The following is an 11,378-nucleotide window of genomic DNA, read 5'->3' as shown; positions in this document are numbered from 1 at the left end:
CTCCTATTATTCCCATCCTTGATGATCTTCTTGGCTGTTCCTTTGCCCGATATTGCTCTGAAAGTAAAACCTAATATAACTCAGTGACAAACAAAACCTGTTATTACATCACGCTTACATCATTTTCTGCTTAAAATCTTTCAAGTGGGTCCCATAACTGAGATCAAACTCGATACTTACTCCCCCGGCCCATAAAGTTCTTCATGATCTGGCCATTGCAACCTCATATCCTGCCACTCTCATCACATGCCAGCTGCATTGGCCTTGCCATCCCTCAAACATGCCAAACTTATTTTTACCCCTCAATATGCTATACCCTCTGCTTGGAGAGATTTTCCACTACTTTTTGCCTAATTTGTGCCTTTTTGTCATTCGGATTGCAAGTCAAATGTCATCTCTGCAGAGAAGCCTTTTCCGATTACCCAGTCAATTCCAGTTTTATTATCTTGTTTTTGCACACTGCACAGCACATACAACTCTGTGAAATTATCTTCTTTGATTATCTTTGTGTGTCTTGGGGCTGTCTACTCCAACTCTGATGGCAGCTCCATAGCAGCAGGGAGTTTGTTTGTCTTGTTCTTTTCTCAATCTCTATCCCCAGAATAGTGGGACATAGCAGCTTCTCAGTGTAGGCTTGTTGCATTGATGTGTGCATGCATGAATAACTGGACATTGTCCCATTGCTGAGTTCTTGTCACCACTTTTGTCACTAATGTCAATGCCTTCACCAACTCCATTGCTATCACTGACATTGTCGGTGTCTCCACAGTTCTCTTTTCTTTGCTTGCCTTGGACAAATAGACAAGGAAAACTCAGAGCAACACTTTCTTCTTTCTTAAAGTGAAAGTACTTAGTGATAACTTTGATAATGAGAATCTTAAAATACATGTGAGATCCAGGAACAAATTTTAAAAAAGCTCTACCATAGCTGAAAGGGTTGTCACAATGCTCATATACTTTACTTCCTACATTTTACTCATAGATTTGGATTCTCTGGACTTTTACTTTAGACACAGTTGTAAAAAGTTAATAGCACTTTCTCTGGACTCATTGTTGGTTCCTCCTCCTCCCATCCCCTAAATAGATTTTTTCCCTTAATATTCTGTTCTTGGTACTCTTTTTTCTCTCTTTACATGCTTTATTTTAAAAATATCACTTGGTTTCAATTATTATCTCTATGATATTCATTCCCAGATCTTTTTGGTAGCCCCAATATCTCCAAAGAGCTCCAACTGCTTCCTGGGCAGAGAATGCCACCCAAGTGTTCAGTTTGAACTCTCAAACTCAGTATACGTGAATTGAAACTCACTCATCTCCTTTCTCTCACACCTCCTCCCACCAGCCTGCCCCTAACTTAATATCTCTATTTTTGTTATAGCCAAATCAGCCTGAAGCCTCAAGGTCAAATGTTATTTCTGACTACTCTCTATGCCTTGTTCCCTACATACAATTGGTGGACTTATGTCAATTCTACTTTACTAATATCTCTCTTCTCAATTCTTTTTTCAGGTCTCATTGCCAATCATCTGAAATAATAATTTTTTAAAAAATTTTTAATGTTTATTTATTATTGAGAGACAGAGAGACACAGAGCATGAGCATGGGAGGGGCAGACAGAGGGGAAGACACAAAATCTGATGCAGGTTCCAGGCTCTGAGCTGTCATCGCAGAGCCTGATGCAAGGCTAGAACTCACAAACCACGAGATCATGACCCAAGCTGAAGTCGGACGCTTAACTGACTGAGCCACCCAGGCACCCCTGAAATAGTAATTTTGATTATCAACTCCTTACTCAAAATCTTCAATGGTTATTTTCTATAAAAAAAGAGTCTTAATTCTTCAGCCTGCCATTCAAGGACTTCCACAGTCTAGTCCTACTTTCCTTTCTGACTTTAATTCCTCTTTTTACTCTAACTAAAGTGAATTCCTTGCATTTCTTTCAATACACCCTGAGACTCATTGCCTACATATCTGTATTCAATTTTTTAACAAATATTTATTGAACATCTCTTATGTGTTAGGTCTTGGCATTTTGGTCATAGTTCTCTTTCTACCTGAAATGCCCTCCTCTCAGTCTCCATGTTTCCAACATTATGAGTTTCAAGAACCAGTTTAAATGCTTCCTCCTCCAAGTAGTCTTCTCTGATACCCCAGCCATAAGTGATTTATTCCTCTTCAGAATACCCATGGCACATTTTCTGTCCTGCTCTTAGAGAGTCTATTACTCTGAATGGAATGGAATCAGTGTCTGATTCCCTCTGTGGTCCCCACTTTTCACATATTGGCTGTTCAATAAATGCTTAATAAATAAGTAAATGAATGAGTGAGTGATGCTTGAGGCTTGCTCCTCTGTTTTCCCATATTAGAAGCAGAGTGCGGTGCTTGAGAGTTGGGGTGGTTGATAGACTAGTTAGTAGGAAAGTTACATAAAATCTACACAAAGCTGACACAAATACTCAAAACATAGTTTGGGGCCATTGAGAACATGAGGTCGTTACCACTGCCCTGTGTAACTGCCCAATGCAAAAATTTTATTTTAGAATGATGATGCTTGGGCATTGCAGAAAGTGGGACTTTGAATATTATTCTCTTTAGATAACAGGCAAGTTTATAAGCCATCTTGCAGGATTTCATCAAAAATGATTACAATGATTTTCAAAGTGTTCCTGGGTTTAAAAGGGGTTTATTAAGTTATGTGCAAAGTTCATGTCTGAGGAATACCTCATTTCCAGCAATGCTGGTGGATAAATGAAGCATTACTTTAATAGATTAAACCACATATTTTGTATATCTAATTTCTCTTTCCATTCCCTTCCCTCCTCAGTATGTTCTGCATAGTGAAGGAAAAAAAGAAAGATGCTTTTTAATACTCTAATTAAATGTCAAACCATTACCCAGGTAGCCACAGGACAGTGTCCTCAGCACATCTGTCAAGGCTGCTATCCATCAACTTTCCCCTTCTAGGCAGAAATGTGATTACTTCTTGGAATGATGTCAACAATTTCTAACTGTAGAAAGTTGATCTAGTTCGATATTACTCATGAAGGGATATATTACTGGAAATATGATGGATTTAAAAGACAACTATATTCTGATTGTATTTTGGTTAAGGATAAGAAATCAGTACTTGAAATGTTAACCTTTCTTTCTTCTTTCTGGGCCTCAGGTACACAAGTTGTATTAACTGTGTTAATCATAAATTTCCTTTTATGGCACTTCATCATCCTTAGATCATGTAAGGTTTTATTTATTTATTTATTTATTTATTCATTCATTCATTCATTTAAAAAATATAACAAATACCTATGAACCCAACACCCAACCTTGGCAAACTACAAAAAATTTACATCTACCTATGTGATCCTCCCTCATCCCATAACCCTGCCTTCCCACTCCCCTTCAAGAGAAAACCACTATTCTGAATTTTCCGTTTATCACCTCCATGCTTTTCTTTTTTCTCTTGCTTTTTACATACTTTAGTTCTACATATATGTACTTAGAAACAATATATTGTTTAGTTTGACTTATTGCATTTTAATGAGGATACCAATAGCAAATAGTGTTCTGGGACTTGTTTTTCATTAGTCAAATTTATGCTATATTCATCTACATTGTTTTTGGTAACTGAAGCTCATTATTTTTCACTATTATAGAATATTTCAATCCAAAAATAATTATTTATCTTTTCTTCTGTTGCTGGGTATTTGGGTTGTTTCCATTTTTTTTTTTGCTATTATAAACAGTGCTGCTATGAATATTCTTATATATGTCTCTGTGAGCACATGTGCAAGAATTTCTTTTTGAGTCTTGGGTATGCAAATTTTGCAATTTACCAGTAAATACCAAATTGTTTCTTAAAGTGATAGACTTAGGTACACCACCAATTTGTAAGAAATTCTCTTAGTCTTAATGTTAGTGTAGTCAAATTTATCAATCTTTTCTTTCGTGGTTAGTGCTTTTTTGTGTGGGTCTTCTTTAAGAAATTTTTCCTTAATATAGGTCAGAAAAGCATTCCCTTCTATTGTCATCTAAAATTCTTAAAGTTTTATTTTGGACTTCAAAGTATTGAATCCATCTGGAGTTAATTTTTCTGTATGATGTGAGGTAGGGACTCAATTTTTTTTCTTTTCTTTTCTTTTTTTTTTTTTTGCACTTTATATATTGAACAGTATTGAATGCCTTCATATCTATTCTTTTGAATTTGTTTATTTCCCCTGAGTCTCCTAGTAAAAATTCTTCTCTGAGAATGTCTATTTTGTTCTAAGCTAAGAAAAGTGGAGTTTTCCACACTTAGGTTGGTATAAGGAGAAGAATGAGCAGTAGTTGTGGCCACTTTTCTACATGTGTTGGTGAGATTGGGGCTGCAATAGTACCATGCTCTGCTTTAGAGCACTGACTCAGAAGTCAGAGAGCCCTAGGTTCAAATCCTACCTCTTCCACTTGCAAGCTGTGGAACCTAAGGCAAGTTATTTGACAACTTTGAGCCTCAGTTTCGTTGAAAACTAAGAATAAGTGTATGTTCACCTTATAAGACCACTGTGAGAATTAAGTGAGAAGGTGAATGTAAAAGATCCAGCTGAAGACCCAGCATGTATAGTCAGCTTGAGTAAGGAAGAGCTGGGATTATTATTAGGGCCTTTAGCCCAGTTTGGTTGTCCCCACCACTTCCAATCTTGTTTGCAAGTCTGGTCATGATAGTTGAAGAGCATCTCTATATCTTTAAAACATACCTATATATCATTACATACATATGTACTTAATACCTATGTACCTGTATATACCTATATATATCAATATATATCTATATATCTTCCAGTGTTAATGACTGAGAGATTGAGGGACAGAGTGTCAGAGGATGGTTGCAGTTACTGTTGGGAAAGATTGACACAGATTTCCTTCAGGTTCTGCCAAAGCCCATTGCTTATCCTATCCTATCCTACCCTACCCTATCCTATCCTATCTCATCTCATCTCATCTCATCTCATCTCATCTCATCTCATCATCGTCTTATCTATCTATCTATCTATCTATTTATTTAATGTAATTTATTGCCAAATTGGGTAACATACAGTGTGTAAAGTGTGCTCTTGGTTTATTAAAGCTTCTAGACCATACACACTTCTTAAGTGAGGATGGCCTTATCAATTGAGGCCCATAGCCTGATTATTTATCACTTCCTCAGCATTATTCTAACACTGTTCTACTGCCTTTTTTCCATCTTAGCCTTTCTCTTTCTTTGTGGTTCTAAAGTACTTAATCACTCTATTTTCTCATTTTCCTATTGTAAAATTTTCTGATTTATTTTTTTGCATCTTGAGAAATACAAGCTGTATTCTACAACTTTTTATTTATTTTATGTCTTATACCTTTGAGAGTTAAACTTTGTATCTCTCATTTCTCTTAGCACGAATCTTCCTTTCCATTGTACATGGGATTCTGCAAGTTGGTGTAGTTTCATATATAAGAATTTTGACTGAAAGGCATTTTCCATGGTTATTAAAAATAGACTTTCTTAAGCTATATAAAAGAGGATGTCCCCCCTTACTTTCAAGGTGCTACAGTAAAACTTTTGGCTGGTAAAGTCACTCTTAATATTATTTGCTTTATTTTTCTATATAGGAAAATAGCAATGGGGGTCTGTGATTTTTACAAAGTCTGTCCATATACTTTTCCAGAAGGGTCCTGCTGTTTTACATGTCTTCTGGGTGAGAAGGTCTTTCCTCACCGATATGCTTTCTAGAATTTGTTGCTGGCATTTACCCTTATTACTGCAAAGGATATTAGTAGATAATTATATCTTTTTACAAATTTAATTTGCATCTCTTGCAGGGTTTGTAAATCATATTCATTTTTGTTGCTATAATGATTTCAGGGACCAATTTGATGTCCTCAGGGAAGCACAGGGGTTATTTTCTTGCTTTTAAAAGCATTATACTCTGCTAGTGAGCAAAGGAGTTAGACTTTGATAGAAAAGCATATTTGTGTTATAGATGAGATGACAGCAAGTTAGTTTGAAAAGAGCACTGGGTTCAGAATCCAAAGCCCATGACATTAGCTGTGTGGCTTCGGGTAAATCCTTCAACTCTCTTTACCTCAGTTTTCTCATCTGTAAAGCAGGGATATGGAGTCTTTCCTTGGCTACCTCACAGATTTAGTGTGAGCCATGGAACATTGTGAGTGGAAGCATCTTGATATTATTATTAGTGTCGTTGTCACCACTGCCAGCACTACCAGCACTATTATTATTGCCCAGGTATTAAACAGGGAGAAAGTCTTCCAAGGCCATTGGTAGACACACCCACAATTCAAAGTATAACAGCAGCAATATCAACACCTAACATTTGATAAGCTTTTGCTGTGTGTACCAGACACTGTGTTAAGTGCCTTATATGTTTATTCTCATATACTCCTCATAACAATCTTATGAGGTAAGTGCTTGCATTATCCATATTTTATAAATAAGGAAACTGAGGCACATAGAAGTTAAGCAGTTCATCCTAGGTCAGATCTGGAACTGAATCCAGGTGGCCTACCTCCTAGCCTATGCACTTAATTGTCTGCTCTATTAGGGATTGCCTGGGCCACAGTAATATGTGAAGAGAGCCCTGCAGATGTGAAGAATACTTCTATAGCTTACAGAATATTCCCCTAATTATTATCTCATATAAGCCTCATTTCTGACACATTTTTATTGACTGAGTAAAATAGCTTAAATATTTTAGTTAATATTATCCAGTCAGTGATAGGTATTACCTTAACTCTATCCATATCTCTTTATTTTTGAGAGACAGACAGAGACAGTGTGAGTCAGGGAGGAGCCAAGAGAGGGAGGCACAGAATCCGAAGCAGGCTCCAGGTTCTGAGCTCTCAGCACAGAGCCTGATGGCGGGCTCGAAGTCACAAGCTGTGAGATCATGACCTGAGCCACAGTCGGAAGCTTAGCCAACTGAGCCACCCAGGCACCCTGAGCGATATCTCTTTCTACTGCATATCATCACTGCCTCTTTAGGTGAACCGATCTTGCCTATTAGTAATCCCCCTCCCCTACTTCATTGCCCAACCTTTGCTTTCATTTTAAGGATAAAGAAATGCCTAAAACATAAAGTTACAATTGATGAAAATCTTTTAGAAAAACCAGGGTCTCATTTGACGTTTCAACAGTTGGTTTCTCAGAGAATTCTAAATCAATACGACTAACCTTTCTTATATCAGACCATTGGATGCTCATTGAATGATTTCACACGTCCCCAGTAAAGAAGCTGTTTTTTTAAGAAGCTGTTTTTAATATAAAGGAATCTCATTGAATATCCCAAGGATATTAAAGATATAGTCATCTTACTTCTGCAAAGAAGACATCCAGACGACCAACCAGCACATGAAAAAATGCTCAACTTCACTCATCATCAGGAAAATACAAATCAAAACCACAATGAGATACCACCTCACACCTGTCAGAATGGCTAACATTAACAACTCAGGCAACAACAGATGTTGGCGAGGATGCGGAGAAAGAGGATCTCTTTTGATTGTTGGTGGCAATGCAAACTGGTGCAGCCACTCTGGAAAACAGTATGGAGGTTCCTTAAAAAACTAAAAATACAACTACCCTACGACCCAGCAATAGCAATACTAGGTATTTATCCAAGGGCTACAGGTGTGCTGTTTCAAAGGGACACATGCACCCCCATGTTTATAGCAGCACTATCAACAATAGCCAAAGTATGGAAGGAGCCTAAATGTCCATCGATGGATGAATGGATAAAGAAGATGTGGTATATATATATACAATGGAGTATTACTCGGCAATCAAAAAGAATAAAATCTTGCCATTTGCAATTACGTGGATGGAACTGGAGGGTATTATGCTAAGTGAAATTAGTCAGTCAGAGAAAGACAAATATCATATGACTTCACTCATATGAGGACTTTAAGAGACAAAACAGAAGAACATAAGGGAAGGGAAAGGAAAGGGAAGGGAAGGGAAACAAAAATAATATAAAAACAGGGAGGGGGACAAAACAGAAGAGACTCATAAATATGGAGGACAAACTGAGGGTTACAGGAGTGGTTGTGGGAGGGGGGATAGGCTAAATGGGTCAGGGGCATTAAGGAATCTAGCCCTAAAATCATTGTTGCACTATATGCCAACTAATTTGGATGTAAATTTAAAAAATTAAAAAATAAAATTAAAAATAAAATAAAGTAAAAGATGAAAACAAAAAAAACCAAAAAGTAAAAATAAATAAAGGTATAGTCATCTTGATAATTCATTTTAGACATGTCTGTAGCCATGTTGTACTGATACCCACAGTGTGTTTATTTGTAAAAGACTTGGCATTTGGTAAAAGACTCCTGAGTATTAATAAGATGAAAAGACTCTGATAATGAAGAGACTGATACTTTACCCATGTCATATCCCAATGGTGAAGGTTTCCATCTATCAAAGAAATGATTGGTTCTTGTTTCCCAGGTCCCCAAAGACCACGTGTTATATTTGAATTTCCAGTGCCATTTCTTCTCTCCCTCTGGTTTTGTATTTGCTTCTTGATCTCTACAAAGTGGGAGTTTTCAAATACAACTTGAAATTTGAATGGAAAAAGCAAGGCCCTCGGAGTAGTATGTAAGGCAAAGTAGTGGAGAATCTCTAATTAATACTTAGGCAGTGAAAATTAGTCACAGTCTCAGATCTTTCAGAACACACCCTTAGGCCACTGCATCATTAAGACCTTGAAATGACTCACTGCATTTTATTCAGGGAATATTTTAGCCTTCTGAAGTAAGATACTTGAGGTGTGAGATTGTGCTTTATTCCTCCCTGTGCCTACTCAGAGCAGGCATTGGAAGCATTTTCGTTCTGTTGATTCTCTCCCGGCTCCTGGTGAGTTTATCCAAGGAAGCTGTAAGTTGTGTAGATGACTCAAAATGAGCTTTTGAAACCCTAACCTGAAAACAGAAAGGGCTCTTAAAGACCTGTGTGGAGCCTCCATGAACAAGGCTACCCAGTTCATAGATTTATTAGGGAAATTCAGTCTTTTTTTTTCCTTAAAGAAAAATGCTGCAGTAGCAGAATATCAAAGCTCCATTGACCCACAAATCATGGTTTGGAAGAACTATTTCAATCAGCACTGGATTATAGAGTCAAGCTCCTTGCAAGGAGGATCTCAGTAGCAATCAGAGCCTTTGGACTCCAACTGAGGGGACTATTTCAGGAAGTAGTGACTTCCTAAGGATTTCTGGGGATATCAAGCAGGGGATGGATGACCTCTTGGTTGGAATGCTGTCAGAGGTTTGGAGTGACAGAGATTTGAAGTCAATGGCTATTAAAAGTTTCAAGCAGTCTTAAAAGTCTAGGACTTTATACTTTTCTCCAATGGCAAATTTATGTAAGAAAGCAAACTCAGCAAATTATTAGATAGTTTGTATGGTGAAAATAGCCTGTGATTTTTTTTCAGGCTAAATTCGCCTAATCTTATTTTTATTGAATTGAATCTATATAATTCTAATAGTTTAGAACAGATAAAAATCTGAACCTAAAAGAATATCTCGGTAAAGCAAAGTTCCATAGGAAAGTGTTCAGTAACTGAAATCTAGATACCTCATTCACTTGTCTTTTCTGTTCTTTGGCAAGTTCCACTATCTTTGTGTCCTCTAGATCTCCTTTCAAGGAAGAATGTGCCTTTAAGATGCAAGGTGTGCAGTGAGCTGATAGCTTGTGTGCCAAGGCCATGTTCTTCCTGGGCAGCTCCCAGGCAGTGACTATGCACAGTGAGGTCACTAGGCCCTGGCCATTTCTGCTCAATGTGGGGCTATTTTATTTTTTAATTTTAGTTAACATACAGAGCAATTTTGGTTTCAGGAATAGGCTTCAGTGATTCGTCACTTACATACAACACCCAGTGTCCATCATAACAGGTGGCCTCTTTAATATCCACCATCCGTCTAGCCCATCCCCCATCCACCTCTTTCCTCATCAACCCTTAGTTTGTTCTCTATCATTAAGAGTCTCTTGTGGTTTGTTTCCCTCTCTCCTCCTTTTTCTCCCTTCCCATATTTTCATCTGTTTTGTTTCTTAAATATCACGAGTGAAATCATATAGTATTTGTCTTCCTCTGATTGACTTATTTTGCTTAGCATAATGTATTCTAGCTCCATTCATGTCATTGCAAATGGCAAGATTTCTTTTTGATGGCTGAGTAATAATATATATATATATATATATATATATATATATACACATATATATACCACCTCTTCTTTTTTTTTTTTTAATTTTTTTTTTCAACGTTTATTTATTTTTGGGACAGAAAGAGACAGAGCATGAACGGGGGAGGGGCAGAGAGAGAGGGAGACACAGAATCGGAAACAGGCTCCAGGCTCTGAGCCATCAGCCCAGAGCCCGACGCGGGGCTCGAACTCACAGACCGCGAGATCGTGACCTGGCTGAAGTCGGACGCTTAACTGACTGCGCCACCCTGGCGCCCCTATACCACCTCTTCTTTATCCATCCATAAGTTGATGGATATTTTGGCTCTTTCCATAGTTCAGCTATTGTTGATAGCTCTGGTATAAACATTGGGGTTTATGTGCCCCTTTGAATCTGAACTTTTGTATCCTTTGGATAAATACCTAGTAGTGCAATTGCTGGATCAGATGATAGTTCCATTTTTAGTTTTTTGAGGAATCTCCATACTGTTCTCCAGAGTGGCTGCATCAATTTGTATTCAATGTGGGACTTCTCTAAGGGTTAGCCTTGGCTCTGGAGCTCTATGTTGGGGTGGCCAAGAGTTTGTTATCTCTTCATTGCACTTTGTGGTTCTCCCTGCTCAGTTCTGCTTCCTTTCCCCATTCCTTTATTAGAGGTCAGCTTTGCATTGCCCTCTGAAGACTCTGCCCATCCTGTCTCCTCCTCCTTTATCTTCTATAAGATTTATACTCCTAACTGCACCCCAGTATCTGTTTCCCAGAGGACCTGAACAAATGCAGCCCTGGATATGCTCCCAGACATGATACTCCAATGTCACAACCTCCATGCATTATTCTTTTCCCTCAACCACCTATTCATCAGCTTCTCAGCTAACACTATCTCTTTTTCTGTGATTCTGGTAATTTCTTTTGGAATCACTGATTCCCAGAGTGTTCAAGCAGAAAAGACCCCAAGAAATTGTCAATAGACCTCCTCAGTTTATAGAGGATGTAGCTAAGGCCCAGAGATGGTAACAGATTTGCCAAAGGTCACAAGACAAGTGAGTAGCAAAATTGAAATAAGAACCCTGGTCTCTTGACTCCAAGTTTGGTGCTTTTCTAGTGTAGCACTTCGAAAAATTCTGTCTAATGTGGTCCTACATTTGTGACAGGGAATCCACCTTCTTAGTTTGAGT

The sequence above is a fragment of the Lynx rufus genome, unplaced genomic scaffold, assembly GCF_022079265.1.
Source record: "Lynx rufus isolate CCGP_SWC_20201006 ecotype Redwood Valley unplaced genomic scaffold, mLynRuf1.p SCAF_40, whole genome shotgun sequence".
In the NCBI taxonomy this organism is placed as follows: domain Eukaryota; kingdom Metazoa; phylum Chordata; class Mammalia; order Carnivora; family Felidae; genus Lynx; species Lynx rufus.
This window is presented reverse-complemented; position numbering follows the sequence as displayed.